The sequence below is a fragment of the Chiroxiphia lanceolata genome, chromosome 27, assembly GCF_009829145.1.
Source record: "Chiroxiphia lanceolata isolate bChiLan1 chromosome 27, bChiLan1.pri, whole genome shotgun sequence".
NCBI classification, from domain to species: domain Eukaryota; kingdom Metazoa; phylum Chordata; class Aves; order Passeriformes; family Pipridae; genus Chiroxiphia; species Chiroxiphia lanceolata.
The window spans coordinates 5,990,817-6,006,658 of NC_045663.1; positions in this window are offsets into that span (position 1 = coordinate 5,990,817).

The following is a 15,842-nucleotide window of genomic DNA, read 5'->3' on the forward strand; positions in this document are numbered from 1 at the left end:
TGCAAAGTATCTTCTCCTTTAGTAAACACCAGAACCTACAACACAATTATCCCACCCCACCGTATAAGGGATAGAACATTTTCATGGCAAACACGAAAAATCAGAGATCACAGAAAAACCACAAGTTCTTTGCAATGCTTATTGCCTCCAGCAATTTATATCTGCATGCACACACACTGCCATAATAGATACAGAGCTAAATTTACTTTAATAATGCAGCTTTTAATGCTTTTTAAATCTAGGCAGTCTGTGAACTGGAAAGATATTTGAAACTTTAACTCACTATTACACAATACGTGGAAGCCTGTACTAGACTTATAAAAAATGGATACAAATTTTTAGTACTAATGTATGTACTGACTGATTAAGGACCAGGAGACAAAATACATCCTTTTAAAAAAGGAACCTTTGGTGAAGTCAAGACAAAGACCTCAGGCAGATGATCTTAGAACTGGTCCCTGACGAGGTCTGCGCTGGCCTTTTTTCAAAGTGCTTTTAAGGACCAGAGGAGTGGGGAGAGATCTCTTGAATCCTTGAACCCAGGGCTCTGCCACTGCAAGCACAGACCAAGCTCCTGTCACAGTCCGTGTCAGGGAGGCGCTCCAGGACCAGGAGGCTGCTGCTGCAGGACTTCAAGGGGGTCTCCAGTTCCAGACAAGGTTATGTGTCACCAATTTACATCTTTTCTAGTAAACACTGGCATCCACCCATCCCCGAAAGTTCCCCCTTCTTAGTCTGCACTCCTCAGTGTACCTTCACTGATAATTATCTCTTCCTCCACATCTGCCTTGCTCAGTGAAGCACAGTTAAACCAGGTGGTTCTTCTCATGAAACAGGTTTTCCCACATTTTTTCATATCCCATGCTCTACATCTGCTGTCTCTCATTTCATCTTCATCGACACACGAATTGTTTTAGGGCTGCAGGGGAGGTTTCATCAATGACATTTAACAGAAATTATATCACCACATCTTTTCCAGCTGGAAATACCCTTCCCAAAAGCTTGGCTTTGAAAGCTCCTGGCTAAACACACAGAACATTCTCAGTCTACAATAAACTGGGTAAATGAGTCCTTTCCATCAGCTCCAAGTGATGAGCTCCAAGTGATGAGCTCCAAGTGATGAGCTCCAAGGCCCCAAAAGGAGACTAATTAGATATTAGCATGATTTGTCAAGGCAGATTCTTAAACAAAGGCTTAATAACCACACCTCCCATTTCCATTTGGGGAAGTACTGAAATCATGGCCATCGAGTTCTCTTTCTGTGCTCCACAGCCAGAGAACATCAAGTTTGGTTTCACAATGATAGGCCAAACCTAAAAATCTCCAGAGGCAAAACGGGGAGAGGGATAGGAGACACACAGTTTTATCTTTCTTAAATTAATTTCTCTTTACATTGATCCAACATCTTTGGGGTTTTTTTGCTGGCACTGCAGCGTGCAGGGTTATGCTGTGGGTAAGAACATACAATGCCCAGGGCTATAGCTGTTCCTTTAATTTCAGCCTCTGCTTTTGACTATGGAAACTGAGCACTGGCTGCCTGGCAGAGTCTGCACCGAGGAAAAAGCCATTTCTGAGTTCAATTGCACTGTCTGCTCGCTGCTGAGAGCCCTCATCGATCACTGTTACCCTCACACAGACCAGGCTGTGGTACCACAGAGCTGTCACAACCAGCCCCACAGCCAACTTCTCCCATTCATTAGTCCTTTTTCCTATTTTAGCCTCTGCACTTTCTCCTAAATGCACAAACCCATTCTTGGTAATGCAAACAGCCACTTATCTCCTTATAACAATTGTTCCCCGTGTTACTTCTTGGTAAGAATTGTGTCATGAAGAAGCACCTTCTAATGTAAATGTACCTGAAAAACCTGAAATACCCAGAGCATTGCCCAGACAAACCATGTCAGCTGTGTTCTGACAGCTGTCAATCAAAAAAATCTGCTCTAGTTCCACTCAAACACCTTAGAGGAAAAAAGTCTGTTCTCTAATGCGGACCTTGTAACGTCTACAAATTAAAATGCCATTTAATACACCTGCGACAATGATGGTCTTCTCCAGGAGCAAAAGATATTTCAGAGCCTATGTTGCAAGAGAGCTGTTCTTTCTTCCTGGGGTTTTTTTTTCCTCTCAGATCCTTTTTTCCTACTTTGTTTCAACAAAGTCTTATGTTCAGACCATTAGTGCTAGCTTGTCTTAGAGACTCTAGCAACCACTAGCTGCAGGCAAGTTTTAAATAGACATTATGAAAATCTGATGTAAAACAAGTTCACAGTTCTAGTCTTTTCAGAGGCCAGAGAATAGACATCAATGAAAAACGAGCTTATTGATCCCTTTTCACCATGATATTTTGAGGTTACCAGTAGAAAGTATAAGAAAAATAAAAAGATAAAGAGATAAAAACACACAGGAGATTGCCAGGAGCCTCTAAGCCCATTCCCAATAGAAAAAAAATGAAGCCATCTTATTAAAAGAGACCTTCTCTATACTCAATAACACTGTGTATAGCCTTTAAAACATATTAAAGAAAAAAATACAATCGAACAGATAAGCCTTGAGCACAGAAATCACTCTTTAGTACAAACCTGGGGAAATGCACTGGGGCGAACTTTGTGGAGATCCAGAAGGTCTGTGCTGCAAATCTTTCTGCTATAGGAAAAAAGACAATATTCTTACACATACAGACCAAACTTTCAGTTCAAAATGAATCAGATTTTTCCTATCCTATAACCACTGACTGTAAGCGAAGCTGTACACTGAAATACAAAAGATTTAACACCAGCAACGCTTTGAGTTTTTTCATGTGTCAGAAGAGTGGCATATAGACATTACACTTTGAGGTAAAAATCCCATGAAGAATAAATCAGGCTGAAATACAACTAAAAACGAAGCTACAGCGATTTAAAGCTATGATAATTAATGTATTGAATGAAAGCAGACCTTTTATGTTGACAGTCTTCATCTACTCTTTGCTGTTGTTTAATTTACAGCAATACTGACTAAACTAACCCAGCCAGTTTCCATAAAAATTTCAAACTGCATCTTTGGTAATTCTTGCAACCTTCTTGCATATTAAAAACCATTGAGATACAATTAAATAAGTAACACAGTCTGTAACAAATGGCTTTTGGAGAGTTCCTCCTTGGGGTTCTCATTTCTGACTTCCTTCCTCACCCCCATTTTGTGCCACTCCTCCCTCACTGCTCTCTTCAAGGGTGGTTTATCAGGGCTCATTCAGATGTGAAACTTTGGGTGATGGTGAAGAGTCAAAATGAAAGCACCAGAGCAAGTGAATCTTTTGGTTTAAAAGGAAAATGCACAATGCCCTGAGATGTTTAAAATTATATATCAAAAACCTCACCAGAACATTTCTGCCCCCAAACGAGTTACATTCTATATCACCAAGTGCTGAAAGCACTTCCTCTTGCCTCTAATTGCTCAGGTCTGAGCTGCTCTGCTCTCTCTTTTCCCCCTCACAGTACTCCCTAATCTGCTATCAGTCTCTGAAATCATCAACACTTGCAGGTTAAAACAAACTAAAACTCCCTCAAGTATTATTAGTTATAAGGGGAAGGAAATGCTTTTCAAAACCAATATCAGAATAAAAGACCCTGGCAAACAGACATCTATCTGAAACCAACCTGTGACCTTACATGCAATCACAGGCACCACGGTGACACAGATTAAAAATGAACAACTTTGCAAGGTAAAGTTCATCACAGTTCACAAATGAAATCACTTATTCTACATTGCCCAGCTTAGAAACAACATGCAACTCTTATGCCCAAATTGCCCTCCGCTCCTCAGCTCTGAGACGGCACAACCTATCAAAACACAGTGGCACAAAACTCAAAGGTACCATATAATTTAATTATATTCCCCAAAAAAGTGATGGGTTTGAGCATTCTTATAAGGGTTAGTCACAGTTCTGAGGCACAAGGTAAGTAATTTTCAGTACAGCAATAAAATGTTTCACTTTATTTTCCCTACGTACATTATCATTAATTACTATAATGACAAATTAATAACTACTCGAGTCTTGAAGATGTAGGGCAAGATTCTGTATTGATGTAAACTAAACCACTCACATAAATTAAACTTACTATGTCAAGCCTTGTCATTATAAAAGAAGAACAAATGTTAAGCCCACCTTGGGTCTGATGCTGCTGCATTCAGCCAGCAAACTCCTGCAGTTCTTATGGACATTCACTGCACAATCTGAACACACACACCAAAAAAAGTCTTAATTATGCTCGTCATTCCCACTGAGGGAAAGGAAAGTGACATGTAATGGATCTTAATTTTGAAAGAGATGCAGAGTAAGCTCAGGTGTTTTGGCAAGCATCCTTGTTGTGTTGTTGTGGTCTTGATTTTACACCAAATACTCGAGTTTTTTCAGTAAGACTCAGGATCACTGATAGTGCAAGTCGCACAGAGCCACTCTGGAATGCAGGAGCAGTCTTCTGCTGGACCTGCACTCAGAGCACAGCCTTCTCATCTTGCAAAGGCTATTTTCCCCTGTCCCTCCAGTCAAAATTGACACCATTCAAGAGGGCAGCAATTTCTTTGGCTCCATAGGAATAGCTGCCTTTCTGCATGGAGTATTGCTGGGAGCTGAGCTCCAGTAAATTAAAGATCAAAACGCAGCCCAGAATCATCAGAGCACTGCCAGCACCACAGTATTACCCCTCTTCCAGCTTCACAAAGGAACCACTCCCAGATTCAGGAACCAAAGCAGCCCTCTCACTCAAAAGCCATAAACCCATTAATAGTACAGTAAAATCCGATCCCTTTTTTTCCTTGTGATAACTACTGCTTGACAAAACAGAATGACAATTGGTCATGTCAAATATTTTCCACAGTCTTTCAGCCCCATCTAATAATCAAGATCCCTCATAAAAATCAAAGCAGGACACAGCAACTCAGTAAAGGACATTAGGATTTGTGTCTTCCCATATATTTCAGGCATGCCTGTTAAAAGAGAAATTGAACAAAACTGGGAAGATGAACACCATATCTGCCAGAGAAAAGCCTGTTTATGTTTAAAGCACAGAGGAAAAACTATTAAAGGTCTCTTCAGAACCATCCTCCCTGCCTGGCGCCAGGACTGGGGATCTGCTTTAAGGCTTCTGGCTGGCCTAGAGAAATGTTCACTTTGTGTTTTCCATAATTTCACAAAGAGTCTGAGAACAGGCCCAAAACACTTACATGGAAATAAATTAATAAAGACATAAAAACAGGACTGAGAGAAAGACTGAGTGCACAGACCTGCAAGATGCTTACACATTATGCAACTTCCTCGAGTGTGGGAAACAAAGTGCACAGTTCTGCTCACCAAAAAATTCCACAAAAACAATCACCTCCCACAACTTTTCTCTTATTTGAGATATTCCTACCACTACCACACCCCACACCACAAGCCAAAAGGCACTTCATCTAATTTCAAATGTAAGTGCCTCTGCAAACGCATGAGAAAAATGTATCAAAATTATTCACTTGCTAAAACCATGTAGAGAATAACAAATATATTCATTATTTCAGCATTGATAAGGCCTCCCCCTCTCACCAAGAAATGAAGAGCTTGTTAAAAAGACATGCCTCAACAACAAACAAGCAGTTAACAATGGAAACCACTTTTCTCCTGAGACAAGGAACAAACTGGACAACAAAAATCACCACACAAAAGGAATAGAGAAAATTCTCCATGACATCAGAGTCCTGCTCAAAGACAGGTTCCTTTCAGGGCTGAACATGAGGACTGCTGGAGGAAGTGTTCCTACAGCCACTGCCTTCCCATACAGTCCTGGAATCCACTGCATTTATCTAGAATTCTGTAATATAGTCATCTTTATGCATTTTATCAAACTTCAACTAGACATTCCTATTCCCTGACATTTACCTATATTCAGTGATTACATTCAGTAATTCTTTTCCTATCAAAGATTAGTGGGACCAATTCCAGTTCAAAGCTTGAGAATCTTGTTAAGGTAACTGTAAAAGGGATCTCACTTAAAAATGGTTTTCAATTTTAAAATCTCTACTTGCTCAGCTAAAGATAACAACTTACAGCGCTCTTAGTAGATATTTTTCACTTAATCAGCTGACATATCTAATAGTGCTGTGCATGACTTTCCTGCACTGCAGAAAGATTCTTTACATAACAGGAGAGAACATACTGGAAAATAGGGAAATGCTACAGAAAAGCCTCAGAAACTGCTGAATCCAGGACTTGATTATCCACAAGGTTATTTGAAATGCATTTACTCCACAACTTCCAAGGGGCATTATTTTGCCCACAATTTTGAAACCTGACAGACGAATCAGACTGTTTTACAAGCACACTTCATTTTATAAGACATTGCTCCACCTTCCCTATTCAACACACTGTTGCAGTCACTGCTGAAGGAAGGACACCTCAATTCAAGATTAGAACACACTTTGAATACTAGCGAATGTGGTTTCCTTTTTCTGCATGTAAGATCTCTATATTCTTATTCCTATTACTGTGCATTCTTATTCAGCCTCTCCGAACAGGGTATCAGAGAACTGCACGGGTCAAGAAACAGTGAAAGGAAGAATGAGGGACAGGGGACAGTGAAGGAGTGACAGGAACCCGCACATATGGAGGCTGATGTTTAAGAATGTGAAGGCTTGTTACAAGTGTATAGAAATATCAGACCTCTAACAGGTGTATAGAAATAACAAAACTCTACCCTCTCCTGCGAAAAGCAGCATCAGTAAACTCAAAACTGACAAAGAAAATATTTTGCATGTACCATCAGTAACTGGTAGCATTTGGTCTTATTCAGATCAAGAATTTGCGAAGGCACAAAAAATTAAATGGACAGTTCTTTTGGCAAGCTCTTCCCAAACTGGAGGGGCACAAAAGGTATTCCTGAGAAAGGCAGAGAGAAAAACTCAGAGCACTGCAGCCGGGTTCTTCCCTGTCTTTTCCTTCCATTACTCCCTGGAATTACAGGAAGATTTATTTGGCAACAAAAAGCAGATTCTCTGAAGGATGACAGAAGAACCACAGCTCTGGCCAGTGCTGAGAACACCAGGTAAAGTGCCAACACACAGAGAGGATCCAAGGATTTGGGTCACCTCGATTGGATGGGAACAGCACCACTCCTAGAGCTAAAGGTACAAGAGCCACCGACACCTCACAGAGGGTGGGAGCCAAGCAAACCCACTATGGTTATGTCTGGGCTTTAATCAACAGCTTTGGAATTAAGGTTGAGAATTTTGGGAGCATCACATTAGCCCAGATCTGCTTACTGCAGGGATTGTCACTCCCTCAGAAGCATTTTGCAGGGGCCAGTGCCAGCGATGACCTAATGACAGAGAAACTGAAACAGGGGCCTCAACCAGCAACTAAATATTTAAGAGTAAAAGGCTCATAAACCCATAAAAGATCCTATTCATGATTGAGAGTAATGAATTTAATAGCTGGAATAACCAAAAACCTTCCCTTATTAATGAGATGTTTTCCCAAAGGCTCACAGTAACTAATTTACAGCTTAGGAGTATTTTATTAGACAACACATGATAACACCCAAAAGCATCACCCCGCTCACAGTATGTAAGAGGGCACCAAAACACAGTGGAAAGGAGCAGGCAAATGCATTTTCTTCCCCAGCTGGAATACCTTCCAGGGGATCAGACACTGACAATGTCCTATAAATATCTCCCAGAACTGGATTCCAGGACAAATCTATGACTCACCAGACATTATGAGCACTATGACCCTGACCTTTGGTCTGGAGTGGTACTGCCCAATAAAATAACTCTTAAAAGGCCATTTGCAAACAACTAACACACAAAACCACTGTGATTAATCTAAAATTGAACTGCTGATTTTTTTTTTCTCAAGGAATTTTTTTTGTGTGTTTTGTAAATTACAGATTAAAAAAACCACTTTAAAGCAGTGTAAGTTCAGGCAGGGACACCTTGTAACATTTCAATGATAAAAGCAGTTCAAGCACTATTTTAATGCTATTCACCACGTATTAAATCCAAGCATCAGAAGAGAGCCAAGGACAAAGAGCTGCCTTGTGAAATTAATAATTTTCCTGTTTTCAAGTGCCTCAGGGATCAAAGAGAACCTCTTTCCTCACCCTTACGCCACATAAGGAACTCCTCCCTCTTGAACTGACAAAGGAAACAACCTGCACATCAATGACTAATCCAGAATACAAAATCTGACTCTATACCCAGAGATACACAAGACAGCAGCTGAGAAACATTTTGAACCGCTACTGCATTCCAGAATAAGCAGAGACACTTTGTGATAGATCTCCTCAGGAAAGAGGAGGAGTCTCAGTGGACCATAGGAAGTTTCTGTGCTGGGTAAATCCAGGTCAGGTATCTTTAGGAACTTGGAGCAGATTTAACTTTGTCCTAGTGGCTCTGGTGGCCAGTGTTTACTTGTCTTCTCATCTGCTTAATTACGCAGAGGCAGAAACCAAAAGCTGGAAGGGTGCAGGGAGATGAGATACTTCACATTCTGAAAGAGACACTCCACGCCAGAGAGCAACAGCACTAAATTATCAAGTTTCAGCCTCCCTCTTAGAGCATTCCTCTTTGTCTCCAAAAAACCTATAATTACTTTCTCACTGTATCTGGTTTTATTGTCAAAATATCAGCAAAACAAATCAAGGAGAGGGGCTGTGTTATTCCTAACACTGTAAGTTCTGGTGGCCAAGGGGTTTTCTTTACAAAAACACATAAACAACTGATGTTTCTGTTTTTCAAACAACACCAAGTAAAATTTCCATATTATCCTAAAGAAAGACAAGTCCCAACTCAATTCTCTCATGCTGAAGCCTTCCCCCATTGTAAGAAACGCTACAGAACTGAAGCAGCAACTATGACAATCATAAAAGGTATTTAAAATATTTCATAGGTAAACGGGAGGTGGAACTACAACACACAATGTCTGATGGCTCCTGTTTGAGAACCATGTTTCTTTTTTTTTTTTTTACCATGTCAAAGAGAAACTACCAAACTACCCCTTGTAATTTCATAAATTTAAACAAAAAGTGCCAATTAAAAAAGGCACCTACAGAACTCTCTAAAGAGGGGAGTGAGAAGGAACTGAGAAGCAGCCATTTCTCCTCTTGGTTTTACATAGATGACACACAAAATCTTCAAACAATATTCAGAAATTATGCTTATTTATTAGAACAGCAACACCAGATATAGCACAAGAAACAGTCAGAAAGTTATTTGTTCAAATCACTCCCTGTTTCCCACCTCCTCCAAAATCCCTCACCGCCCTGACCTCCTGCCAGGGGTTCCTTTCCAGCACACTCGAGCTAAGCTGATACCATCTCCCACTTCTCTCTTTAAGGTGCCAGGGCTGGGGAATATTTAAAATGGGTCAGTCATCGCAACTCTGGATAAAGAGAAGATTACACTGTTTTTTTCCGAACACATTTAAGGTTTTTTCACGCACATCCCGGACTTCTGAAGGTACACCAGTACCTGCAATGTGTGTAAGCACCCAGAGGACGACGTGCAGGATTTAATGATCACAAGGATGCTCAGACTAAAACTGTGGCACAAAGGGACACTTCACACCAGGCTACGGCCACTCGCCTCCCTAACAACACACAGCAACATTTCACTCCTTCTTTAGCCCCTAAAAGAGCTTTCTAATGTAAACACTGGATCTTCCAAGCTGCGTCCCGCCCCCCAGCTGAAGCCATGAGCTGCAAAGGTCGGGACGGCTGTAAAACCTAAGGGATTGTCACAAAGGGACGATCAACCCGCCGCCGCGGCCAAACTCCGGATCCCCCTCGCGCCACCCCACACCCCCCCCCAGCCCCCGGGGGGCTACGCTGCCCGCACAGTGACCAGAGGCGGCGGTCCCCACAGCCCCGGGGAGGGGTCCCGGCGGCCGGCGACTTGCTGAGGCTGGGGGGCCGCGGGGAGTCGGGGGCTGGGGCCGGCGGGCGCACTGACACAGTCCAGTCTCTTACCGGACTCCCCGGGGAGCCGCCGGTTCCCTCTCGGTCCCGGGAGCCGCCGCCACAGCAACAGGAAACGCCCCCGTGTCCCGGAAGGAAAAGCGGGATGTGAGGGTGCGCCTGCGCGGGCGGCACGGCCGGGGTGGGTCTCACCCCTTCGGGGAAGGCGGGCGGACAGTGACAGCCTGTGTCCTGCCTTGCAGGAGAGCACACAGACCCTTTCCAGACCGTGTTTTCCCTCAGGGAGGGCACATGGCCACGGCCGACCAGTGCCTGTCCCTCAAGGAGGACACAGCCACCACAGCCCGCGCCTGCCCCCCAGGGTGGGCAGAGCAACCCATAGCTCTCGCTTTCTTTCAGGGAGGGCACACAGTCCTCTTAGCCCATACTTTCCTTCACGGAGGGCACATGGCTACTGCCGACCAGCAGGGAGTGCACGGCCACACATACCCTTCATGTTCCCCTAAGGAAGGGCACGACCACCCACAGCCCGTGTTTTCTTCTCGTGGAGGGCTCACAGGCACCTTTAGCCCACACCTTCCCTGAGGGAGGGCACACGGTCCCCCCTGACCCACGCTTTCTCCTCAAGGAAAGCACAAGCACCCCAATCCCACATCTCTTCCTCGGGGAGGGCTTATGGCCCCCTTAGCCCATGGCTTCCCTCACGGAGGGCACATGGACAACTCTGTCCTCTGAGAGGGCTCACAGCCACCCATAACCTGCTCCTTCCCCTCAGGGAGGGCACATGGACACACATAGCCTGCTCCTTCCCCTCATGGGAGGGTACGACCAGCCCACACTTTTCCCTCAGGGAGAGCACACGACCACCCATACCCTGCACTTTCTTTCAGGGAGGGCACACAGTGTGTGTCCCTCAGCCCGCATCTGCCCCTCAGGCATAGCCCATGCCTTTCCTGAGGGAGGGTACACAGGCCCCCTGAGCAAGGTCACAAGCATCCTTAGCCCACACATTCCTCTCTGGGACAGCACATGGCCACCCTTAGCCCATGCTTTCCCTTCAGGGAGGGCAAACAGCTCCTCTTGGCCCATGCGTTCCCCTCAGGGAGGGCATGACCACCCCCAGCCCACACTTCTTCCTCAGGGAGGGCACACGGTTCCCCTCAACATCCATGAAAACTAAAGAGGCCCATAACAGCTGGGATGTGGCATCCCCAGTGACAGCTTTAACATGGTACTTCATGTGTACACAGCACACAGCCTGGCACTTGAAATACATAATTCGATATTAAAAGCCTGATGGGATTTGCCATCCCAATGTACTGAAATGTTTATGGACACCCTTACCAAGGCAAGGCTGGGGGGCCCGGTGGGTTGGCAGATGCTGGCTTCCTTCCCTATCTGCCCTCAAGAGCAAGTGCCTGCCCAGGCCTTTGCCAGTGATCCTTGCACAGACAAATGGCGAGAGCAAAGGGGAATTATCTTCACTACCAGCAGATCCATGCACTGACTTGTAGAACCAAACTGCTTGCTGGAAAAACCACCTTTTCCCTGACACCAGTGTGTTTGATGTATTAGCACCAGGCTCCTGGAGTACTCGGTGCAGGGAAAAAAACTGGGAAGAGCTCCCTATCCAACCTTACCTCCCAATTTCACTCTGAGGATTTACAGTACTGATCAAAAGTTTGTCATATTTTAAATCACACATATCCAAGTTGCCTGTTGAGCTTGAAAACACAGCATACACGATTGCAAAACAAACTTCCCTCTCAAAATCCGCCCTGCGGCTTTCCCATGTTGCTCTGAAAGAACCTGCCACAGGTTGGACTTGAAATGTGCTGAAATCCTGCCATGGACCAATACGGTCTCTGGTTTCCACACCTGTTTAATTGATTTTATTTTTCTCTTCATCTCATAGTTACAAGCTTTTCCAAAATGTTCTCTTTTGTGCTGCTTCCCTACAGGACTGAGTACAATGAGGTCCCAGTTGTTTATTGGGGCCTGTCAGCACTACAGGGACATAATCATTAAATAAAGCAGTTTGGGGGTAAACAGCTGGCTGTCACTTGGTGACTGATTCATCCCTAGGCACTTCAAACTTTGTGCTTCACTGTAATGTAAAAGTAAAGCATTGCAGATTGCCCAACTGCAGCTGTCACAGAGAGGACGTGCTGTGCTTGTGCAGCTACCTCAGGGCATCACTACAAAATCAGTGCAAAATCTGGCACAGCAGCCAGCTCAAAAACTCCATAGCTTTGAGCTAAGGTTTGGATTACAAAGAGGAGAAGAGCACAAACTCTCTAATCCTGTGTAATTCTGTAATAACAAAGGGTTTCTTGCTGAATGTGTTAGAGGTAGATTACTGTCCTGCAGCCTTATGTATTTGTCAGCCCGAGTGGACAAGATCCTGAGGTTTATTAGGGAATGGAATGGGCAGCACTTGGACATGCTTCAAACGAAGGCAGTACTGCCAAGATACAAGAAGAAAGTGAAAAGTAGAAAAGGAGAAGCACTGAGAATTGGGTGTACTTTGGTTTCCTTTTCTAAAACCTCTTGAGTTGGGTGAACCAGCTCTGTGTCAGCACAGTCATAGCTCAGTCAGTGTTTCCTCTGCAACCAGCACTGCAGCCGCTTTCGCATTTGCTTCAGATCCTTCTCCATTGGCACATAACCACCTTAACTCACGGCTTGATGCAGCCACTCTGGTTTAGCCTCTGTTTGTTTGGAATTCTGTTAGTAATCATTTATTCCAAGTGGGACTTCCAGTCCATTTATCACTGTCATCATGTTACAGCAGCCAAATCTCCTTTTTTCCACCCAAATACAAGGGTTTTGGCACCTGTGTCTCTCTCCGGAAACACAAAGTTCCAGGTTGTCTGCTGCTTTTCAGATATCTCAGGACTCTGTGTGGGCTATGAGCAGAAATTTCAGGATAGAAAAATCAAGTAATTCCTGTTTATTATAAGCTAAAACTATCTTCTCATATTAGTTTATTGGTGCTGCACTGGGGATCCAGAAAACAAAACCGTGCAAGCACAAGTGCCAAGTGAGAGGTGAATTTCACACAAATTTCAAGTCCAAACCAAAAGCTATTCTGGCCTCTCCTTGGCCATGGATGGAGGATGTTGGCCTGACAAACTTCACAGACCCATGTCGTCTCACTTACCCATTGTGAGAAAGGAAATGGGTCTCCAAACCTCTTTCACAACACACCTTAAATAAGTCCTACTGACCAGTTGTTATGGCAATCTGTTAGAGATCAGCCAGTGCACTGAAGCAGCCAGCAAGGGTCAGCCTAGGACAGTCCAGCATAGCCTGTATGGTTCAGGAAGATTTATTAAATCTAGCACCTTCTCTTAAAGAAGAGGAGTTTGTCTGAAGCCCGACAAACTTTGGTTGCAGCTACAGGTTTCCTTTTGAGGAGGATGTTTGATCTGACCCCGCTATGGGGCCCAGGCTCTGTCTCTCCTATAATGTAATAAAGATGTGACTGTTAACTAAAGAGGATGTGGAAGACCCACCTCTACCCCAATGCTCTAGGAGGGAAGCAATCCTTCTCTTAATCTGTATTCCACAGCATATCCCTGGCTTGTCTCCATGGCACAGCCTGCTTGGAGAGCTCTCTCCTGTCAGGGCTTTCCTGGGACTCATCTAACTCTTGTTGCATAAACTCTGGAAGCATGTTTATAAGAGAAGATTAATTTAGGCACAGAACCTTCTCCACCCTTGACAGCAGAGGCTCAAAAGGAGCTTTCTCATTTCTAGGTGAACAATAAACCCAGAGGCTCTCAGCTCATAGTTTACGTAATGGCAAGTTTGGGCGGCCACTGTTGTCGAGATCCCAGTGACTGCAACCATTCCTCTCTGTTTTTCATCCCTGCCAGGCTCCTCATAGCACATCTGTGAGCTGCAGAGACTCTCCTGTGTCCATACTCTTGACACACAGCACGACCTCCTTCAGTCCATCCCTGGGATGCTCTGTATCATGTGATGTAAGGATAGATGGGAGGAATCAGATGAGACAGGGAAACAAGATACCACGTACCAGGCTACCTGGGCTGCCTACCTTCTTCACATCTCACATGCATGTTTCTAGCAGAACAATGGTTCTTTGTTCTGAATTAAAAGCCAAATTCCTCCTGCTATTACTGTCTCTAATAAGAAATGCTCTCACTTCTCTAATTCTTAACAGCCATGGAAGCCACCAGACTTTTTGTGTCTATGAGACAGTGGAACATCTCAGGCTTCCTAATCATTCCCTCATCCTTCCTCTCCCTGGCTTCATCTCATCCTTTTCTTTAACCGTCATCTTTTCTTGTATTTTCCATGAGCCCATTTTGCCTCGTACCACATGTTGGTGCTGCAGTTAAGAATACCACGGAGGCAACATCAACGGCAGCACCTGACCAGCGATGGACCAAGGGCTGGCCGGGGCTCAAGGCATAGAGATAGTGAAATGTGAGTTCATGACAAGAAAACAAGAGCAGCAGCCAAATCTCCTCAGATCCTGGCAGCAACTACAGCTCAGACCGAGCCCTGACAGAGCAGCTCACACTTCTGAAAAGTAGGCCTGCTGCTCCAGCTTCCTGGTGGCCCCGGAGCTCCATCAGGGACTACTCAGGAGACACACACTGCTCTGAGCTGCAATAATGGGAGCTGGTGATAGCAGCTACCAGCTCAGAGGCAGCTCACAAAGATTCCAGCCCAGCATCATCCAAATATAGGCACTGTCAGCCCAACAGCTGTCACACAGCAAGCCCTAGTTCACATCTCACCGCAGACAGGCCATTAATTTAATGAACATCTCCAAACCCTGCCCAATTCAGCCTCAGTTCAAGCAAAGGGAACACAATAAAACAAGCTATGCTGCCCTGCTGCCCATGTTATCCTGGGCAGCACATCCCTGAGCAGCTGAGAGCCAAAGGAGATGCCACAGAGTCCCAAACACAAACCAGTGCGTCAGCCACCTTGGAGTTTTTCTTCTGAATGTTAACAAGACAGAACACAGGTTCCTCATGGAAGGGCTGAGAAACAAGGTAAAAGTTACTATAACTCATGTCCAATCCCCGCACGTTTATGATGGATAAAAATACGCTGAGCCACACTCCTATTTTGACAACTACCCTCCAACACCAGACCACAGATCTCCATAGCAGTTGTCCAGAGGAGAATCACTCACACTAACAACAACCTCAGCATTCCCAAGGCCATGCTTGGAGCATGGCTCCAAGCTCTTGGTGCGCTGGGTCTATCTTGTATCCTCTCAGGTTAAGGTATTTTTGCAGGACTGCAAACAGAGGAGGTTCCTCAGACAGGAATGACAAGGCATAACTCTGCCTCCTCTCATAACATTTAGGTTCTCTCTAAATATTCCACAAAGCTTCCTACTTTTTGCTGTGTCACCTGAAAACCATTCACTAATAGCCAGGTCTGTACCCCTTTTCAATTTCCCTCCAGCTGCCCTGAAGGGAAAACACACTTCTCACTACCCATGTCCAAGGTCAGCCAGTCCTCTTATGCCCCAGGAAGGTTTTACCGACCTTAAGAGCCTCTGAGAGACCCTCACTAGAGAGCGAGCACTGCCAGAGGGTACAGGGTGGAGAAAGAGAGCAATTCTTTCAATTCCAGAAATTTTCTCTGCCCACAGACAATCCCTTTTAAAGTGTTCTTCAGTGCCCTGGGTACCTGCCCCAAAGAGGAGGGACAGGGTTTGTCAGCCAAAGCCATGTCACAGTGGATGCAGTGGGAGCACAGAGGCCCATGCAGATGGGCACTACTCAGTGGTAAAAAGCAACAGTCTCACCCATGCAGGTCCTAGGAGGCACCATTTGACTTTTGTGTTTGTTAATAAAGTTTTGGATGCTCTAGAAATCCCTGTGCCCATGCATAGGGCAGATGCTGAGCTGAAACATCACTGCA